We start from the raw sequence: 22,335 nt of genomic DNA on the forward strand, positions 1-22,335 counted from the left end.
GACCCTCCCCCGTTCATGCTCTGTCTCTCTCTGTCTCAAAAATAAATGTTAAAAAAAAAAAAAAAATTTAAAAAAAAATTTTTTAATACTAAATCTTAGAAATCTGGTATTGCACACTTACATAACATTCCAATTCTGGCCTAAAAGTAAGAATAAGTAACCAGAAAACATGATTTCCTTGGAATCTCTGATTCTTTTATTACATGTGCTCAGTAACTACAGGTAACACTACTGGTTAGTGCAACTATAACTGCTCTTACTTTCTGTCCCGAGGCGGGGTAGTATTAGATATGTGGGTTCTGGAAACAGCCAGTCTGGGTTTCCATCCTGGATCCACCACTGCTAACTGAATGACAAAGAGCAACTCACTTTCTGTGCCAGAGGTTTCTTACATGTAAAATCTTTAATGGGGTTATTTCAAGAATGAAATGAGTTAATATTTAGTGCCTGACAAGTACTAGGTGTTAAATGTTAGCTATTGTTATTGCTTTTGTCATAGAACACATAGGAACAAATTCTTTTTTTTTTTTTTTTTTTTTAACGTTTATTTATTTTTGAGACAGAGAGAGACAGAGCATGAACGAGGGAGGGTCAGAGAGAGGGAGACACAGAATCTGAAACAGGCTCCAGGTTCTGAGCTGTCAGCACAGAGCCCAACGCGGGGCTCGAACTCAGGGACCGCGAGATCGTGACCTGAGCCGAAGTCGGCCGCTTAACCGACTGAGCCACCCAGGCACCCCAACAAATTCTTATTTGTATCCTCCACCCAGTGAAATTTATAAGAAACCAAACACATTAGATCTATTACAGGGTTTGTTATGTGTTGAACTGTCCCCGCCCGTAAGATATACTGAAGTCCTAAATACCCCAGTACTTCAGAACTGAACCTTATTTGGAAATAGGGTAGTTGGAGATTTAATCAGTTAAAATGAAGTCACATTGGTTTTTTATATCTTGGTCCTTAACACATTATGACTTGTGCCCTTATAAGAAGAAGAAAGGCCATGGGGCGCCTGGGTGGCGCAGTCGGTTGAGCGTCCGACTTCAGCCAGGTCACGATCTCGCGGTCCGTGAGTTCGAGCCCCGCGTCAGGCTCTGGGCTGATGGCTCAGAGCCTGGAGCCTGTTTCCGATTCTGTGTCTCCCTCTCTCTCTGCCCCTCCCCCGTTCATGCTCTGTCTCTCTCTGTCCCAAAAATAAATTAAAAAAAAAAAAAAAAAAAAAAAAACGTTAAAGAAGAAGAAAGGCCTTGGAAACAGAGACATACAGGGAGAAGAACATCATGTGACAAGAAAGCCAGAGATTGAGGTGATTCGGCTGTAAGACAAGGAATGTCAAGGATGGCCAGTCACCATCAGGAACTAGGAAGAAGCAAGGTGGGATTCTACCCAGAGTCTCAGAGAGAACATGGCCCTGCTGACACTATGATTTTGACCTTCTAGCATTCAGAACTATGAGAGAACAAATTTTTGTTGTTTTAAGCCATCCCGTTTGTGGTACTTTGTTACAGCAGCCCCAGGAAACTAATACAGAATTCCTCACCCAGAAGGAAGCACTCCGTCCTACAAACAGCCAAGGTTTGGATGACTGACAACTAGGCAACTGCAAAGTCTCCCAGAGTTAGTGGAGCTTTTATAAAGTCTGGACAATCCCATCTTCCCAAGGGCTCTTAGGCTGGTCCTTAACTCCGTACATATACTTTGGAAGGAGAATCCTGCCTTTAGCAAGGGTATCTTAGTGAAACAGCTGCCTGTAAAATGATTGAGCTAAGTCACAAACCCAGAGAAACAATGCCATTGGTTCCTTGGGAATTACACTGGTGTGAGCAGGTCATAAAAGTTACCATTTTTTTAAGTTGAAGTATAGTTGACATATAATGTTTCATTTGTTTCAGGTGTACAACATAGGGACTCAATAATTCTATTCCTTACTCAGTGCTCACGATGATAGTGTAGTCAACATCTGTCACCATACAACATTATTACAATGTTACTGACTATACTCTCTCTGCTGTACTTTTCATCTCTATGACTTATTTATTTTATAAATGGAAGTCTCTACCATTTTTGTTTTTAAAGGACTTGGTCCCTTTTAGGCCACATTTTTTTCCCCTAACACGCTATTGTGATCAAAATCTACTAAATTTAATTGGTTTCTTTAAGAAGTTTTCCTGCATATCCTTAAAAACTAGGCACTAACAGTGGAGCACACAAAGGAGGAAAATAAAAATAATCTGGGGGCCCCTGGGCGGCTAAGTCGGTTAAGTGTCCAACTCCTGGTTTCAGCTCAGATTTCAGCTCATGGTTTGTGGGTTTGAGCCCCACACTGGGCTCTGCGCTGACAGAGCAGAGCCTGCTTGGGATTCTCATTCTCATTCTCTCTCTCTCTCTCTCTCTCTCTCTCTCTCAAAAATAAAGAAAACTTAAAAAAAAACTCAAGTGAATAATTTTGTTTTTAATACTAGCACTGTTAACTGTTCTATGTGCTAATTTCTACAGTCTTCATCCTCCTAAATTAACAGCTATGTTCCTTTTCTTCCCAAATATACACTTAAAAAATGAAGTTCTCAATCACATATGCAGATTTTGTGACAAATTTAACAAAGAAATAATTTCTCTAAAAGAAATACCTGTTTTCCTGAGTCAGAAATGCCTGGCTGACTGGAAACACAGAAAATATTCAGTGTCTACTAGACTGATTTTAATCTGATGATCCTAAAACACTTTTATTTCGGTGAAAACATGTTTCTCCTATAGCATTCACTATGTAAGTATATTAGATACCCCCTTCAAATTTCTATTAATATTTACAAGAATATACACTGCTTCAAGTAGAACTTTAGACCTAGAGAGAATCTTGGAGACGTTTCCACTTTACAGATAAGACAACCAGAGCAAAGGAATGCTAAACACTCGACCAAGGTCACGGAGTTATCAAATGGAAGTGAATTTAAGTGGAATTTAGAAAAACAATCTTTCCGTTAAATGAGATAATGCATGTAAAGGTCTCAGCCGGTGCGGACCTATTTTAACTCCTTGTTAAATGGAACTACTCCTGGCGTTGCATAACTCAGAGCTGCGATGTGGAGTCCCGGAAAGGCCGTGGACTTTCATATCAGATGCACCGGGGTTCTACCGGTAGTGCTCCGTCAGCGGCTTAAGTCATCCGGGCAAATCACTTAAACTTTCTATACATCTGCTTTCTCCCAAGCAAAATGGGGATGACAAAGCGATAAAGCGTATCAGATAAGCAGAGGCGTTTGTTAATACCAGCAATGAAATTATAGTCCGTTCTTTGGTACCCTGAATCAAGAATATAAAGAATTAAAAGAGCGGTCTCCTGTCATGAACACGTATCCCCTAAAACTGAAGGGAGGAGACCAAGCCCACGTCAAGTCCACCCGCAGCACTCCTACACCTGGCTCACTGGCCACCTCACACCGTTCCCGGGGCACTGACGCTTCAGCCTGCGTGCCCTTACCCTGCTGCCTCCTGGGTGTTCGGAAACTCCCCTTGGAGCACCCTGCTTATGTCTTTTTCTCTCTAGGCTCCCCTGTTTTTAAAAACTCTCCCTTCGTGCACCTCATTCTCTCAAGCATCTGATTCTGACTTTATAAGGTAAAGACTACTTAGCAGATTAACTTACCTAAGGTAGCACTCCCAAATCCTGTTCTGTGGAACCCTAGCCTCCAAGACGCTCCATGGGAAAAGGTCAAATAACTTTGAGAAACGCTACAGACTAAATCCCACTGCGGCAGACGCCCGCCTGTAGATAAGGCCGACCAGTGTCTCCTCAGCGCTCCTGGTTCCCTTTTACACTAAGGGCTTCCTCCCACAAGCACCTACGCCTCGGCCTGAGAACATTCTGACCGGGAGCTCACTCTGCCAGCCTCTGGACACAGTCACAGGACTTACGCTGCCAAGAGGAGCCGCAGCCAATGGCAGGTGAGAGCTGACAGGTGTATCTACTCCAGCTTCCTTGTCCTCGACTGGCACAGCCCTGAGATGGATTCTACACAGTCTCCCAGAGGTCCTTGGCAGGAGAGCACCCCAGACACCCATAGCAATGGCTTCCTCGTTAATGCATCCTATTTATATTGGCTTTTCCCCCTTCTGTCTGATCTCCCTAATACCTTACTAGAATTTCATAGGACTGTCTTTGAAATAAACCACTTGTCTTAGGATCTGCTTTTCTTCCTTCGAGATTCATGACACACACTAGCAATATTAAAGACTATGGGAAATCTTTGGGGGAAAGGAATTCATTTACTATATTTCATCAGAAATTTTATTTAATAAGTTTTCCAAACTTATTTGGCCATGGGAACCTTTTTATTTATTCCTTCCTTCCTTCATGTATTTATGTAGATTCCACGGGACCCTATTTATTTATTTATTCCTTCAAGTAGGTTCCATGCCTAATGTGGGGCTTGAACTCACGTCCTCGTGATCAAGAGTTGCATGCTCTACCATCTGAGTCAACCAGATGTCCCACGGGAACCTTTTTAAAAGGGTGAGAGTTTTGATCCTGTGAAACTAGTGTTCCTCTTTGGTATATACTTTGGGAAACACTGACTGAAGCATTAATGACTGACAGAGTATTATCCCTCTCAGAGATAATCAGTATCTTAACAGCTTCTGCAAATCAGTACTTTCTCACTCAAAGAACTGGATCCCTTTAGATGAGAAGGTCAGGCTCCATGGTAGATGTGATGGAAAATAATTTGGAAGCGCGTGTCTTATGTCAAGCCCTTCAAATCAGGTCAGGTTGGTAACTGTCTACTCTGCTATCAAGAGCTAACAGGAAATTATGGGTAGGTTTCTTGGTTCAAGAGTGTAGTCCTGAGACTTGGAGGACAGTGCAGGAGGTATATGGGATGATGACTGTTATTTTCTGAAATTGCTCTGGAGAAAAGAAATATCTTTAGGAAGAAGGAGCTCACTTTCAGTGGTCTCAGCCCCAAACAATCAGATGCCCAGGACTGCAATATTCCTTAAGATATCTGAAGAATAAAATAGTCGATAGTGATCAGAATTTTAAATAGTTAAGCCTTGAATTACTCTTTAAACTCCATGAAAAGAGGTTCTATGATAGAGAAATACAGATTGGGAATACTCTGCATAGCAGTCTTGCTCTGCCCTTAACACAACCATTGGCAATAGCAGGGTACTCGCTCTACTGTCCAGGCTGGACCCCCCTGGAAGAAAGTGGTAAGAAGCCTTGTGAATGGACAGTACCTGGGAGGTGAGTGAGGGTGTAAAAGGTCAGCGTGGTAAGAGCATGTTTAGAGCAAGTTGGGACAGTTCATCTCCAGGACCTGATTTCTGCCATCGTACAGCAGTTTTCTTCCCAACTCTGCAACACAATTTTACACTATCTCCTTTGTCATCACGCTGTCCCCTCTCATGGCCATTTTCCAGAGGTTGAGATAGTAAATATTTCAAAATGAATTGCCATGGATCAGCATTAAAGCATGCCACATTTTGGGTCAACATGGCTATTTTGAAAATCTCACTCATAAAATGTTAATAAATGAGATACAAATCAATAAAGAGAAATTTCAAATAATCCTAATTCTTCTAGTGGTTCATTCTCTGTATTAAAAACAACAAGAACAGAAAACCAGTGCGGAGTGACAAAATGTGGAAAAGGAGTACCGAGAATCAAACATGGCCGTGAACTGGAGGTATCTGACATTTCCATCTTCATCAAGGGGGATTCTGTCAAGTAACAACTCAAACTCTCCACCAGTAATCTCCACACCAAACCTGAAACGAATAGCATTTAGCGTCAGTCACCCCCCAAGTTCACATCTGGGTCACCCGTACCCACAATACCCTAAGCATATGGCTGCCATTACCGCTTTGTTATTGCTGCAGTCCTCAAGATCAAGAGCACCACGTGAATATCAGAGGTTAATCAGGGTGTTGATCGCTTCAGCTTTCTCAAAGAAAGAGATTCTACCACAGAATCCCTGCATTGGTGGTGCACAGAAATAGAAATACCGGCATGTTGAATTGTGTGTGATTGTCTTCTGTAAAAAGTTATTCATTACGCTAAAACACTGGTATTGCTTAAACAAGTTAACTCTGAAAGGCCTTTCAATTGGACTGCTTAGCATGAAAGAAAAGGTAGAGAAAAAAAGTGCCTTTCGAAAAACAGCTTCCTAATGCTCTTGCAAAGCATTTCATAATGGCTTTAAAGACATTTTGCATACAAATATTTAAAAAGTGGCAGTGTTTATTCATCAGCAAGAAAGTGTTTTCATCTCCCAAGAACAATCAAAACATAATCCTTGAATTACTGGCATAAATAAGAATGACTTAAGCAATAATAATGAACAAGGCATTCATTCATCATTCTGCAAAGCTGATAAGACCCAGCTGACTTTTGGAAAAGAGGAGGAATAGATTTTCTTTGGGCAATGCTATGAAAGAATAACATGAGAAAGGTTTTTTTTTTTTTTCTATTTTCATTATGACTTCCTTGATAATTATAAAACAAAACATATACACCAACAAGAATAACAAACAAAAATGGCTTTTTCATAGGCTACAAAGAATTGAGTTATCACATATTCGTATTTCAGAAGTACTTGAATATGTATAGTGTCTCAGAGGCTTTGCAGTTGGATGTCCTTTTTTCACTTGCACCAAATTAGGAAAAAAAGGATAGAATCAATTATTTAACATAACACATCACACTATATCTTATTCCTCGCTTTTCTCTCTTCTTTTTCATTTCTTTAGCAATGATGTTACCGGTACGAATGAACAAATCTTTGGCATTTTCCTGAGAAGTTAAAATTAACTCTCAGGTTTTATTTGGACTTAAATTCCTGAAGTCAGTACTTAGAAAAGAAAATAAACAGGTTTTCCCTAGGAAATTTTTACCGGTATTTCTTACTGAAAAAATACCAGACCAAAACTCAAGAGAACTGGATCTATTCTGTTCACAGTTATGTACTCAACGGCAAAAACACTAGACTTGTCATATTTCAGTTTTCTCAACTCTCAAGTGGTCTGTAAGTTCTCTGTATCTTACTCAGTGGCCACAGGATTAGGAGAGAATGAAAATAAAGGTGCCTTGAAAAACGAGAATATCATAAAAATACTGTGTATTGTAAAAGAAATATATTGTGTATTGTGTATTATTATTACTGATAGAGAGTACAGTTTTAAAAATCTTCAAAAAAATACTAGAATATAGTGCTTAAACCTAACAGTGACACAAAAAGCCCTTTTTCTCCAGAGGTTTTCCTTCTGAGTGGAATACATCGTGGAAAAAGCGTGGGCTTCAGATTAACTGAACCAACATTCGAATCCTGCTCTGCCATTTAGCTGTATGTAGCCTTGGGAAATTTACTTAATTCCCAGAGCCTCGGTTTCTGTACCTATAAAAAGAAAGGTTACTTAGAAAATTGAAAAATTTAATACATATAATATGCACATACTCTCTTTAATGAGAAGTGTATTTGGGGCAGGTTGGGGGAGGGGAATCTGTATTTTCTTAAATTACCTTCCTTTTTTTGATGGATAAAATGAGGCTTTCTCTAACCGCTTACCTTCAGTCCCACCTCAGCGACCTAGTTACTATTATACCATGCCTTTTTTATTATTATTTTCCTTATCCTTTGCTTTAAAAATAGGTACCCTGCCTGCCATGTGTTTCACTGTATCCCTAGAACTTCTAACAATGCTCAGTAAATATTTAATTTACTCAGTAAATATTTAATAGTGCTCAGTAAATATTTAATAAATGAATGAATGAATAACTCATGTCTCCTATAAGAGGATATATGTTCATAAAAAGAGGAACCTTTAAAAGCTACCATTCCATTCTCCATCCTAATAGAAGGTAGCTGGATGGCCCACAACAGTAAAAAATTAAAGTCAGACATGTTTGCTTTGGAATACATTTTATGCTCCCCATTAAGCGTGGATATCCTATATTAACAAATTTAAACAGACTTCTAATAAAATAATAAAGCTGAATTTATTCATCCTTCTGGTTATTCAACAAATATTTTGGGACCACCTACTATGTGTTAGGCAATATATTAAATGCTTGGAATACAGTGGTAAGACATACCTTGCTGTAGAGCAAGGAAAACAGTAAATGAGTATTACTTATAAAACATGATTATGATAGAAGAAATACAGGATTTTAAGGGAGCTTTTAACAACATGACCTAACTCAGACTAAAGATGAGGAAAGGCTTCCAGAGGAAAAGATGAGCTGAGAGTTACCTAGGCAGAGAAGGAGAAAGAGCACTATAGGTAGAGAATAGGCATTTTCTGGACATGAAAGGATCTCAATCTTACTAAAGCCTGGAGTTTAGGTGAGAGAAGGGAGAGAGACCAGGTTTGGAGAGGGGCCCCAGAATTCCAGCCTGCCCTTCCTGAGAGCCTGCCTTACGGCGTTTAGACTTGCCTAGCCAGCCTCGACCAGGGTAAACCAAATCCTTGAAACAAATCTTTTAATATACATCTCCTGTTGTTTCTGCTGGTCTGGTTGAACCCTAACTAATATATCATTAAAGGATTTAAAGCATATAGTGAAACCAAATTTGTGTTTTTAAAAGCACTCTGTCTGAAATGAGAGGGATTTGAGGGAGAGTAATACTTGAACCAAATAGACACTTCAGAAGGAAGCTGTTGAAACAATCCCCATTAGAGAGGATGGGAGCTTGATTAAGATAGTAAAAGTATGAATGAGAGAAAAAATGGGCTGGGGATATTCTAGAAGTAAAAGATGCAAGATTTTGGGAATGCAAGCTGGTGCAGCCACTCTGGAAAACAGTATGGAGGTTCCTCAAAAAACTAAAAATAGAACTACCCTACGACCCAGCAATTGCACTACTAGGCATTTATCCACGGGATACAGGTGTGCTGTTTTGAAGGGATATATGCACCCCCATGTTTATAGCAGCACTATCGACAACAGCCAAAGTATGGAAAGAGCCCAAATGTTCATCGATGGATGAACGGATAAAGAAGATGTGGTATATATATACAATGGAGTATGACTCGGCAATCAGAAAGAGTGAAATCTTGCCATTTGCAACTAGGTGGATGGAACTGGAGGGTATCATGCTAAGTGAAATTAGTCAGAGAAAGACAAAAATCATATGACTTCACTCATATGAGCACTTTAAGAGACAAAACAGACGAACATAAGGGAAGGGAAACAAAAATAATATAAAAACAGGGAGGGGGACAAAACAGAAGAGACTCATAAATATGGAGAACAAACAGAGGGTTGCTGGAAGGGGTGTGGGGGGGGGGATGGGCTAAATGGGTAAGGGGCATTAAGGAATCTACTCCTGAAATCACTGTTTCACTTTATGCTAACTAATTTGAATGTAAGTTAAAAAAATAAAATCAAGAAAAAAGAAGATACAAGATTTTATGTTTTTAATGCTAAGAATTGGTAGAAAGTGAAGGAGAAGTCCAGGATAATTCCTAGGTTTCTGGCTTGGATGACTGGGTAGCTGGGGGGTCATTAACTGAGACGAAGGAACACTGGAAGAGAAACAGGTTGTGATGGTGCAAGGGAAGGTCACGAGTTCAGTTTTAAACATGCTGAGTTGGGACTGTGAGATATCCAACACGAAGTGTCCAATAAGCAGGTAGAAGCAGGCCTGAAGCTCAGGAAAGCCATTGGCTGTAAATCTAAATTTGAGAGTCACCTGTATATAAAGGTGATCTGAGGCTAGAGGATTAGATGGCATTACAAAGGCAAATACATACAGTGAGTTGAGAAAAGCACACAGAACAGAGACCCTACTTAAGGAAAGAACAGAGGAAGAGAATCTGCAACAGAATCTAAGGAGTCATGGGAAAAAAATGGCAGAAAGGAAGCCAAGGGAAATGATAACAGGAGCCAAGAACACGGAGGCTTCGAAAAGGAGACTGCGATCAGTCGTTTCAAAAGCAGTCAAGAAATCAAGCAAATTAAATTTCTACTGAATTTGGAAGTAAGAAGCCAATGACCTGGTGAGAGCTGCTGGTAGAGTGATGGGGTTCAGGAGCAAGTGGAACATGAGGGAAGACAGACAGAATGCACACCTCCTTCAAGAAGCTTAGGTAGGAAGGGAAGGTAGAGTCAAGGGAGCTGTTTTTTTAAAGATGAGTAATATGAGGGGCACCTGGGTGGCTCAGTCGGTTAAGCGTCCAACTTCAGCTCAGGTCAGATCTCGCGGTTTGTGGGGTCCAGCCCCGCGTCGGGCTCGGTGCTGACAGCTGGGAGCCTGGAGCCCGCTTCGGATTCTGCGTCTCCCTCTCTCTGCCCCTCCCCAGCTTGGGCTCTGTCTCTCTCTTTCCCTCTCTCTCAAAAATAAATAAACATTAAAAAAAAAAAAAAAAAGAAAAAGAAGATGAGTACCGTGAGCACTGTTAAATACCGACGGGGGCAGTATCAAGGCAAAGGTTAAAAACAGAGAGGGAATCATTGATGGATTCCATGAAAGATCAAAGACCACAGGTGGACTGGAGAAAGAATACCTCTTTCACTGAAACAGGGGGAAATAAGGAAACAATATGTTTACAGGATTTGAAGTATCAGGAGTTCCTCCTTTTCTAATTTTACTGTGGAGATGCAAGGCTACTTTACTGAGAGTGGGGCAGGGGAGGAAGGTAAGTGAAAGGGCATGTGTTTTGAAGAAATTGAAAAAGGTTTGAAATATGCAGAGCGGAGACTGGGATACAGAGCTGACTGAGAGAACATAGTAGGCAGTGACAGAGAAGTTGAGAGCCCAGCTGAGGTTGGTGACAATGAATTTATCGTGATATAAATCTACTCAGTAGTATGATTGTCCCCAGTAACCTGCGTGCGCAGGTGAAGACGGAATGGACAGTTGGGTTCATCCACATTTGGGAATCTGCCACATAGATGTGAATAAAAGATGGCTTATGATATTGACAAGAAAATGTCTACCATGTGGGAAAACAGATTTTAAGCTGTGCTCTAGCTCAGACAGGGTGGTCAATGGACTAGATAGGAGATACTGATCAGAAATAGGCTGAAAGTGTGATCTCATAGGTATAGCTATTTTGGATGATGACACACTTTGTTGGGAGAGTCAGGTAGATGTAAGGGTAAAAACTAAAATTTACTGAGAATTTAGTATGTTTCTTAGCATCCTGAAACCAATAACACACTGTATGTTGACTAACCTGAATTTAAGTAAATAAATAATTGTAAAAGATACATTCTTAGCACTGTGATGAGCATTTTACATGCATTGTCCCCATATAATCCCTGCAACCGTCAATTAAGTATTATTATCATTGCCAACACTGTCCTGGCAGTAACAGTGAGATCCCTGAGGTGTCTAAAGAGGGCAGGAGAGAAATGTGTCTGGAAATGACACTGAAGAATGAGGACGATGGGCTCTCGTCAGGGCTTCCAGGAAGCAATGTCCTTAGCAGAGAGCCAGATTTGGTTAAACTAGATTGTAATATTTCAAAGAAGTTAAAAACGTAGTAGACCGTACTCCTCCTGGATTGGAGCTTCCGTCAGGCACAGTGGGAGAATGTTAGGAGGACAGGAGTGAGAGTGTGAAAGAGGGAACGAGAAACCCAGATCAACCTTAGGCTAAGAGAACACGGAGAGGGTACATAGGTTAGACAGTTGAGAGGTTCACATCATGGGTAGTATGACAACAAAAATGCATGTGAGGCCACATGGATTTAGAATCCAGAAGAAGCCTTCAAACATAACCATCCAGCCCCTATGTTCATCTCATCACTCATTCTGTCCCTACACGCAGTGGGTAAGTAACTTAAATTCTCAGACTGTAGTAGTAGCCAATATTCATTGACCTCTTACCACTTGTCAGACGTTACACGTACTAATTTCCTTAATCCTCACAGCGATAATATGAAGTACTGGGGTGCCTGGGTGGCTCAATCTGTGACGTATCTGACGTCAGCTCAGGTCACGATCTCAGGGCTCATGAGTTCGAGTCCCGCATGGGGCTCTCTGCTGTCAGCACAGAACCCGCTTTGGATCCTGTGTCCACCTCTCTCTCTGCCCCTCATGCTCCCCCATGCATGCATGCATGCACTCTCTCAAAAATAAATAAACATTTTAAAAAAGCAGTACATACGATTATCATCTGCATTGTACAGTGAAACCTTACACAGGTAGCATCTGTTAGAGCTTGAACTTGAGCCCCGCTGACTGACTTGGAGCCCTAAAGCTTGCCATGTTGCCATTCTCACTGCCTGAGTAGGGCTGTCATTCCTCTCCCCACAACTGTCTTTCCTACACCACACGCTTTCTCTAGCAGAAAAAGGTCTCTCCACAATCCTTCCCGAGAAACTTAAATGTCAATGTATGATAAGCTTATGATAATGTCAGTACATCCATAGCTAACCTTTAACACCATACTCTAGCAATGGATCTTGAAATAAGGACAATTCATCTTGGACTTTATCCGAGAGAACTTCCATTTTTAACTACCCAAAAGACCTCCTTTACTTACAGGGCAGGCTTAAGGCATACAGCTCAAAGATAGTATTTTAGCAGCAATCTAGTGTGTTTTAAAAAATTTATCACACAATAACTTTATTCTGTTGTCAGGGTGGAAACTGGTTTCTGATATTTCTCCCTGAGCACAAAGCACAAGTTACTGTCAGGTTTATTGTTTCAAGCTCCATAACAGATAATATCTGAGGGATGTTTTTAGCTCCATACATGTTTCAGCATATAGTAAACAATCAAAGTAGCTTTCATACATATAAAGTAAGCAGAAATCCCATTATATAAATTCCCCCTTTCTGTTATTTAACCGTTTTAAAATATCAAAGTACAGTATCTGTGTATAGAATGCACGAAGTAATAAAACTTAAAAACCCAGCAAAGGAACAAACCATAGTTGGATTCTATCTTAATACTGATTTAGCAGTCAGATTTTGCTTTTAATGTGTGACATTTCCAAAAAACCGAAAAGACTTAAATAAAAAAGATGTGGTATAAGGAAGGCCTCACATTTAATGAAGGCCTTTTATTTACTCCAACAGTTAACTACAATAGGAAGGCTTTACTTAAAACTGAAGTGTTGGGGCGCCTGGGTGGCTCAGTCGGTTGAGCGTCCGACTTCAGCTCAGGTCACGATCTCACGGTCTGTGAGTTCGAGCCCCGCATCGGGCTCTGGGCTGACGGCTCAGAGCCTGGAGCCTGCTTCCGATTCTGTGTCTCCCTCTCTCTCTGCCCCTGCCCCGTTCATGCTCTGTCTCTCTCTGTCTCAAAAATAAATAAACGTTAAAAAAAAAAAAAAATTAAAACTGAAGTGTTTATATATATATTATTTTTTAGCTCTTTACCAAGGACTTTGTAAATGGGATTCTTCAGAAACAAAAAAAAAAAAAAACAAAAAACTTTCTATATTAGCTAAATATTTCAAAATAGAGATAATACTATGTCTGTTATCATAAATTTGGGTTTGTTTCATGGCATTTTAGCATTGATTCTTCAGCCAAATCCCTAGAGATAGGACCATATATTTTCCTGATCAATCCATGTTTAATTGGATACTTAGATTATTTGTGTTATTAAATTATATTTAATATTCAGAAAAAGCATTTAAAGATGATACTCTTTTCTCTAAAGAAGTATTTGGGGCTAGGGGCACCTGGATGGCTCAGTCATTGAGCATTCGACTTCAGCTCAGGTCACGATCTCATAGTTCATGAGTTCGAGCCCCATGTCGGGCTCTATGCTGACAGCTCAGAGCCTGCAGCCTGCTTTGGATTCTGTGTCTCCCTCTCTCTCTGCCCCTCCCCTGCTCACACTCTATCTCTCTATCAAAAAATAAATAAACGTTAAAAAAAATTTTTTTAAGAAGTATTTGGGGCTTGTTTTAAGTCTTTAATTTCTTACGTTAAGCTTTTTTTCCATTCAGACCACTATATATTTAAAATATAGACAAGGATATACGGTTCAGGAAAAAAATATTTTTCATCACCTCTGTTTCCTTCATATTGTCGAAATCTTTACTACTACGCTCTCTCAGAAAACATCCAGATGCTATTGTAAAATAAATTCCAGGCTCTGAAAAAAGTACCTTCAGCCTTTATTTTAAAATGGAGAAGGGAACCTCCGTGGCTCAGTCGGTTAAGCATTTGACTCAGGTCATGATCACAAGGTTTGTGGGTTCAAACCCCGTGTCAGGCTCTGAGCTGTCAGCACAGATTCTGAAGCTGAGCTGCTTCTGATTCTGTGTCTCCCTCTCTCTCTCTGCCCCTCCTCTGCTCGTGCTCGCTCTCAAAAATAAATAAACATTTAAAAAAATTCAAAATGGAGAAATAATTTAAGCTAATGTTGTTGTTTTTTATTTTTTAATTAGTTATCCTTAAAAACAGAAGGATATTTGATATTATAGAGTAGTCCTTTACTTATGCTAACCAAGATGAACATAAGAAAAGAGCTTTGGAAAGTGGATTTTTTTTTTTTTTTTAAAGAATCTCTTAGCACAGGTAATAAAGTGCAAGTCCTGGGTTTGAGTCCTCACTTCTGCCATTTACTAGACGTGAGACTTTAGTAACTCTCTTAATCTCTCATAGATTATTCCTTCATCTGTAAAACGAGCAAGATAATCACATTTAACCTGCAGGATTCCTTCCGGGGTCAAGTTGCTTAATAAACACAAAAACTGCTACAGATAAATTCTAAGGCAGTCTCTTGGTGTCAGACATACATAATGTTAACAATACAATTGGGTAAAGTCTGCATTCACTTCAACTTAACGGGGAAAAAAGTGGGTGGCTGGTTTCCTCACACTCCCTTTGCATTCCTTGCTCCTCCAGACCTAGTAAACTCCGTTTCTGCCGAATACGATTTAATTTGGGTCAGCGGGAAACCAAGCAATTAGACGATGACTAATAGCCCAGACAGGAGGATACAGCTGAAGGTTTGTGCAAAAGAATGATGGGGAAAGGTTTGATCCTGTGCAGGTGTTCTCCCTAGATTGTCTAACGTGGGGTCGATGGACTTTGGGAACTACGGCTTGTTCCCAGGTGGGTGAGCCTTAGGGCCACTGGTTTTTCGAGATTTGGAAGGTCTCCTGAGGTCCTGCGGGAGGAGGTTAGGGGGGTTTTCCAACCATTAAGGCGGAGATCTCACCTTGAGAAAGTCTCGTTACCGCCCACGAGCCCTCTTCCTGAACTAAGAGTCCGAGACTCCAGCCTGTGTTTGAGCCCTGGCCCGGGACTATGAACCGCACAGGCCTCTGGGAGAGCCTGCTGTGGGCGTGGCAGTGGGGCGTGCCGGGATGGGAAGGGCACGCTGGGAAGGAGGGCTCTTGGGGCCCTGGGGCCTCTTGGGAAGAAGGACGGCCCTGGTTGCGGGTTTTCGGTTATCTCGGAAGTGAAGTTGCCCTGGTAGTGTCCATTTTAGAGCTGTTCCTACAAGGCAAGGCAGCTTGGATGCTTTTCAACCAGCGTCTCTTCTCCAGTCAAAGATGCGTTTTCCCTGTTGGGTTCTCCGAAGTTCCTCCGCTTGGTCCAGATGGCCTGAAGGGGTGTGTTTCCTGGGGTCTCTCCCCACGTTCCCCAGTGTTAACGATCCCCACCTGTGCTGACTTCCTCATCCTGGCCCTTTAAGTCTTCTCTGCCTGGGCTCTGACTTTTTACAGCCCTGCAGGGAGAAAGGCCTCTGAAGTTTTACTTTTCTTCCACCTGGTGTAAATAATACAGGCCCTCCAAAGTGTCCAAAATCGTATTTCAAATCCCAGTGTTACCTTTTTTTTTTTTTTTCCATCTTAGACAAGTTCATTTTATGCTTGCGTTAATTTGGGAGAGCCCCAGGCCTATGTGAGTGGATTATGGATGAAATCCCACTAAACAGAACTCTGACCTGACCATGACACCCATATTGGAATATGTGCTTCTGCGTCATTTTGAACACAACAAAGGATTTATACTTTCTCTCCACTCCCCCACCCTGTCCCCCACTCTCTTGGGTATGACCGGCTGAGATTTGACAATGCACTAGATAGATTCTTGGTCTGATTTCACACTAGAGGTTTTCCTAAGTGATAAGTGGAAGAATATCCTTAACTCCCGGGTGAAATCATCATCATTACTCTTTTTTTCATATGTAACCTAATCTAGCTCAAAATTTAGGGCAATCAGGTCCATCTGTGCAAACCATTACACTCCAATCCTGCTATTTTCTAAAAGTCTGATTTAAAATACTCTGTTAGGTGTATTGTAGGATATTTGTGAAATCTTCTTGTTCTCCCTTTCCTGTCAGTGCTTTGTGATTCTCTCGTGGAAAAGACTGTCTGTAAATCAAAAGCAATTGGAGTTGCCTTATGAGATTTACAAAATAGAAGAGCTGAAGGGAATATTTCAAGGTAATCAAAGGAAAACATTCAATCGTTGGAAAAAATATTAATTATGTCAATATGTAAGTTCTGTTGTTATTATGGATCATGTTTAATATTCCATTTTTGAGCAAATACAGTATATTATAGAACACGTTTATGACCATAATCATCACCTGTTAAGTCTGTCACTTGCATCACTTTAACAGACATTTTATTTTATTTATTTTATTTTTTTTTTAATGTTTTTAAAATAGCATCAAAATGTGTAATCTAAAACATAACCCCCTCCCACAATAACTGCTCCCCCCTCCCCCTAAAATAACTACCTTTGGCAGTTTGAGGCTTCATCCTTTAGATTTTTTTTAATGCATCCATATACTAATATATATCATTATTTTACAGCAAAAGTTTATTTGAACAGTTACTCTGTCATTTTATTTTTTCACTAAGTTGATCTCAGATAAGCTGTGCTAATATTGGTATACTTAATTCTTTTTAAAAGCTATATGGTATTCCATTGTGTGGATTGATATACCACTTAAATTGCCAACCTCTTACCAATGTATATATTGGTTTGGTCTGATTTCTCCTTACAGTTTTGCCACCTGAACTGTCTTTGTTTTTTTCTTGTCGTTGCATCTCTACCACCTCCTGTCACCACTAGTTTGGTGCTTTCTAGTGACCCAGGGCCACTTTACTCCTTTTTCATTTAGCCTGTTTTCTGAAATGTTTTTCTGACTGGTCCTTTCCTTTTGAATCTTCTCTTTTCATTCTCCTATTTTCTTCTCGTTAAGGACAAAGGTCCTCTGACACAAAATCTCTCCCCTCTGGTACAAGTGTGCACCCCTCACACTCTGTCCAACCCCAGCGGTGACGAGAAAGAGGCACTGAGTATTGGGTTTCTGGTAAGAAACAAGAGACGGCTACTGGCAGGGAGCCTTGTCAAGATCTCCCTCATTCTGAGCACTCCATTCCCACGTGAACAACAATGAATGGAGATTTCGCCCGCCCACCCCACATTGTTCAAGTTGTCCTTTGCCCTTTCTGTCAAATCTTGGCACCCAGGAGACAGCAGAACATGTTCTGAATTCAACCCTGGGGAGCCACCGATCAATATCACTTGACTCTTCTTACCCATTAGTTGTTCTCTTTCTATGCCTGACGTGGAGTGATGCCTAAGCTATTCTTTGTCATGGCCCCTTCTCAGTTGGCCCAGCTAACCCCTATAGGGTGGGATGGCGCTCTCCGTCCCCTAGGCAGAGTGCCACAGGGGGGGAGCAGAGCGTGGACGAAGTTCGAGGCGGGGTCTTAGGACGTGGGTTCTCTTACCACTTCAGCTGCAGGCTCCGAGGCTGTGGAGAAAGTCAGTATGTTTTACCTCTTTGTGATCTTGATTACCAAATCCCAAGAGTATTAACTGTCCACTTAGCTCATGGAATACTATAAAAATGAAAATCTATAAAACGCTTTGAAAGTCAGATTCCAGAGAAATGGAGTTTACTATTTTACATGTCTCCTCTCCCTTTTTTGGTACATACAATTTTAATTGGTTTCCCTTTTCTTCCTGTTCTCATTTCTAGTTTTTTTCTGCCATGCCTACCTATTCCTTCTCATGAGTTAATTCTCATTTATGGAATACATACAATATATTTGTCTCCACTGAGAGCTTCTTTCGGCAGAGGTGTTTTTGTTTTGTTGTTGTTGTTGTTGTTGTTGTTGTTGTTGTTGTTTTGAGGAGGTGGGGTGGGCTCAGGGAGGGAGAAAGACACGACCGTTGTCATTTTCTTAAACCCTAATTTTTTTATGTTGCCCAAATTTCTTTTGTACCCGAAGCATTCTCTGGAATGCTTTTATGACGATTGAGGTCTTAATTCTAAGTGGCAACATTCAAATAAGCACAAAAACTTTAAAGGGAGACTGTATTCTTGCCTGATTTTAAGTGCTTCGGAAGTTAGGGTAATTCCTCCAAGCCATAGATAAACCGGTCAGGAAAACCAAATCAAATCCCTAAATCAACTCATTATTGGATTGACTCTGACCAGTGTCTTAATCTCTCTGTATTTGAATCTTCCAACTTTAATATTGGTGGAACTTCGATGCCAAATGCCAATTCTCTTCTAATAATCAGATAGCAGATTCTGGGTCGATTAAAACCAATCTAACCATGACACTAAACTCCTCGGGAGGAAGATGTTTTAGAGTTTTTCAGGTTTAAAACTAAGAAACATGTTAGGAGCTTAAGTGGGACAAATTTTCAGAAAATTGCAGATCTCATCTCCTGTTAGAGTTTATGGTGAATGAAAAGCCTGAGAAATCCTATTTTAATGGTCATGAAAATATTTTCTCAATGATAAAAAGAGCCTTGGCCAATGTATAACGGTTCTTTTTTTTCTCAGTTGAAAATGGCCCATTTCTAACCACATATTACTATCCCTTCCTCTCCAAATTAGTTCTTCGTTCCCAAATGCATTTTAATGCCATACCAATGAATTGCAAAACTAAATTATTTTGGCCCTTGATTCCTGAGGAAGGGGAAAAAAATGCAAAATTCTTTTTTTATTTATAAGACCATAACTTCTTTTTTTTTTTTAACGTTTATTTATTTTTTGAGACAGAGAGAGACAGAGCATGAACAGGGGAGGAGCAGAGAGAGAGGGAGACACAGAACCTGAAGCAGGCTCCAGGCTCTGGGCCATCAGCCCAGAGCCCGACGCGGGGCTCGAACTCACAGACCGTGAGATCGTGACCTGAGCTGAAATCAGACGCTTAACCAACTGAGCCACCCAGGCGCCCCTATAAGACCATAACTTCTATAGATTATACACAATCTCATGACTCACAACAGTCTGAATATTCAACATCATTTGGATTTTCAAATACAACCCTTCACTGTAATAAAAGAAAGCCTAAAGACTCAGAATTCAGTAGAATTAGCCCATAGTGGACATGATCATGCTGATTAAAGTGATTATAATTTAACGATCTCGCTGAGCATTTCATCTTTGCTGTATAAATGACAGAGCTTCAGCCCATCAAGTAGAAGGAAAGAGCATAGAATGTGTGACTAGTAATTGACGCTTCCAACGTCCCAAACTTACAGCCTAACTTAACTAAAAGCACTTTATGCCCACCACGTTGGAAAATAACAGTGTGTTAAAGATTTCAGAAGGGAGTTGAGTGTAAACACTGTTAACCACTAGGATAAAGTTCCAAATAACTACATGGCTTTATTGAGGAGATCTGACAGAAGTCGTACCGACAAAAGTATTGATTACTTGTAAAATTATAGAGCAAGCCTTCGCGTAATTGAAGTTTGAGGAAGTCACTCTAACATTTTGTAACAGAAGGAGGATCTTCTAAAATGCTGGCACAGTCATGCGGTAAGCCAAATGGCTTGCTAACCGGTTGGATTCCCTGATTTGTATTTATGTTGGTCCAATTTGGCCTGATTACCCTGGACTGTATAAAGTTACAGTCCAGTATAAAGTTACCCAGTCTGTATAGGGAATTAGGAACTGGAAGCATGAACAGCCACCGCCCAAATAAGTCCCAGACCCGATCTCTTTCCCCCATGCCCTTCCCCCAGCCTCTGCTCTCTCCATAACCTGCCAATATCTATATTCAATATATCTAAAAGCAGATGAGTCCAGAACATGTACAGAGAAGTAATGAAGAACATGAGTTTCAGAGTTAGACAAACCTAGTCTGGAAGCTCAGCTCAGCCACTTACTAGCCATGCGATCTTGGTCAAGATCTTTAATTTCTCTGAACCTCACTTTCCTCACCTGAATATGCGAATAATAAGGATGAAAATATCTATTTTGCATGGTCACCACGAGGATTAATTATTTTTGGCCCAGGGTCTGAATGTAGCCGCCCAAAGAAAGTACCAGTATTATTACTGTTAATTTCTTGAATAGTGTCTATTTGTCTGATATGTTAAGAAAAACCAAACGGGAAGGTAGAACTAATACCTAATTCTCAGAGAGTATCCACCCTTCCTACCAAAGGACTTTGTTGATGATGACATATGAAATACTGTGTAATATTACTATTACCACCTTACTTCATTTTAGAAAAAGGCTTTGTAAGTGGATACATCCCCCAAATTCATCAGTTGCCAGTTCGATAGCATTTGTAGAATTTGGGGATGGCAGCCAAATAGCCATAAAAATAGTTGGAGTTCACAGCACTTTTTAAAAATGTGTTCTTCTCAGTTTCATGAAAGTTAAAACTTTACTTTTCGGAAGATATCCTTAAGAAATGGAAAAGCAAGCCACAAACACACATGTCTGAAAAAGGACTTATATTTAAAATATGTAAAGAAGCCTTATATGTCAATTAGAAGATAGACAATCCAATTAAAAATAGGCAAAATATGGGGCACCTGGGTAGCTCAGTCGGTTAAGCCTCCAACTCTTGGTTTTGGCTCAAGTCGTGATCTCACGGTTTCATGAGTTCAAACTCCATGCCAGGCTCTGCACTGGCAGCATGGAGCCTGCTTGGGATTCTCTCTCTTTCCCTCCCTCTCTGCCCCTCCCCCACTCCCACTATCTCTGTCTCTCTCAAAATAAATAATTTTTTTTAATGGGCAAAATATTTTATCAGATGCAGAAAAGAAGACATATGAATGGCCAATAAACTCATGAAAAGACATTCAACTTCCTAAGTCATCAGGAAAATGCAAATTAAAACCATAATGAGTAACTACTCTCCACAACCATTAAAATGGTTAAAATCAGAAAGACTGACAATACCAAGAGACGCTGTGAGGCAATTGGATTCTCACACACTGCTGGTAGGGATGTAAGATATCATGACCATTTTGGAAAACAGCTTGGCAGTTTCTTATAAAATAAACTGATGCTTCTCATCCAACCCTACAATTCTACTCCTATGTATTTACCCAAAAGACAGGAAAATACATGTCTACACAGAGATCTTTATACACAAAGACCACCAGCTTTATCCACAACAGCCCCAAACTGGAAACAACCCGAATACTCATCAACAGGTGAATAGGTAGACAAATTGTGGCATATGCAAAGAGTGGGATACTAGCCAGTATTAAAAAACTACTAACACACGATGGGTAAATCTCCAAAGCCTACTAGTGAAAGAAGACAGACACCAAGTAAAACATACTGTATGATTCACATATATGTATGAAATGCTAAAAATAGGAAATCAGCTGGGGGAGAGGGAATTGACTGCAAGGAAACATGAGGGAACTTTCTAGAGTGATGGAAATGTCCTCTATCTTGATTGTGGTTACACAGATGTACCATTGTCAAAATTCACTGAACTATAATATACTTCAAATGGGTGCCTTTTATTGTATATATGCATATCTGTATGGTAAAGAATTTAACTTCACCCAAAAAGGGGTCTGGACTTCTCCCTCAGCCTCCGGGATGTAACCTCTAAACCCTTGGAATGTCATGTGTGATAAGAGTGTCTTTGTTTATTTGGGATCTTGGATTCTGCCAGTAGTCTAATAATGTGATAGAGTGTTGGAGCAGACCACGTCAGAAAGCATTTAGGAAGCATTTAGAAAGACCAACAATTTGAACTAGGATAGGGGCTCTGGGTCACACAATAGCAGCCTGAGCAAAGGAGAGTGGAGAATGAAGGAGAATGGAGCCTGGAGAGTAAAATTAGCACGTAGGCAACTAATAATGTGTACAAAATGGAGCCTCAATAAAACCCTGAACCTGAAGGCATAGCTGTACTGCTCTAGCTGTCAATATTCTATGATCCAGACACAGATAGGAGGAAAATAATACATCCAAGGCTCCATGGGGGGAGGACAATGGAAGTTCCGTATTTAGTTCTTTTCCTGGATTCTGTTCTGTGAAATTTTTCCTTAGCTTCTTTTATTCTGTACCCTTTCCCATAGTAGAGCATAACTGTGAGTAAACAACTTTCAGTGTGTTCTGTGAGTCTGTTAGCAAATGATCAAGCCTGAGGGTCGTTTTGGGAACTCCCCTGAACGTGCAA

General features: G+C 40.4%; 1 long non-coding RNA gene across 2 annotated transcripts in view; it reads right to left on the reverse strand.

Annotated features, from left to right (window-relative positions):
* The window catches only part of LOC131506414 (uncharacterized), a 46,824-nt gene extending 40,397 nt beyond the window's left edge, over positions 1-6,427 (reverse strand). For both annotated transcript variants that reach the window (XR_009258919.1, XR_009258920.1), the window contains exons 1-2: positions 5,860-6,427; positions 5,657-5,767 (exon numbers count right to left, since the gene is read on the reverse strand). This is a non-coding gene — a long non-coding RNA (uncharacterized LOC131506414). The remainder of the gene's footprint in view (positions 1-5,656; positions 5,768-5,859) is intronic.
* Positions 6,428-22,335: the final 15,908 nt, after the last annotated feature.

Source organism: Neofelis nebulosa, chromosome 3 (genome assembly GCF_028018385.1).
Source record: "Neofelis nebulosa isolate mNeoNeb1 chromosome 3, mNeoNeb1.pri, whole genome shotgun sequence".
NCBI classification, from domain to species: domain Eukaryota; kingdom Metazoa; phylum Chordata; class Mammalia; order Carnivora; family Felidae; genus Neofelis; species Neofelis nebulosa.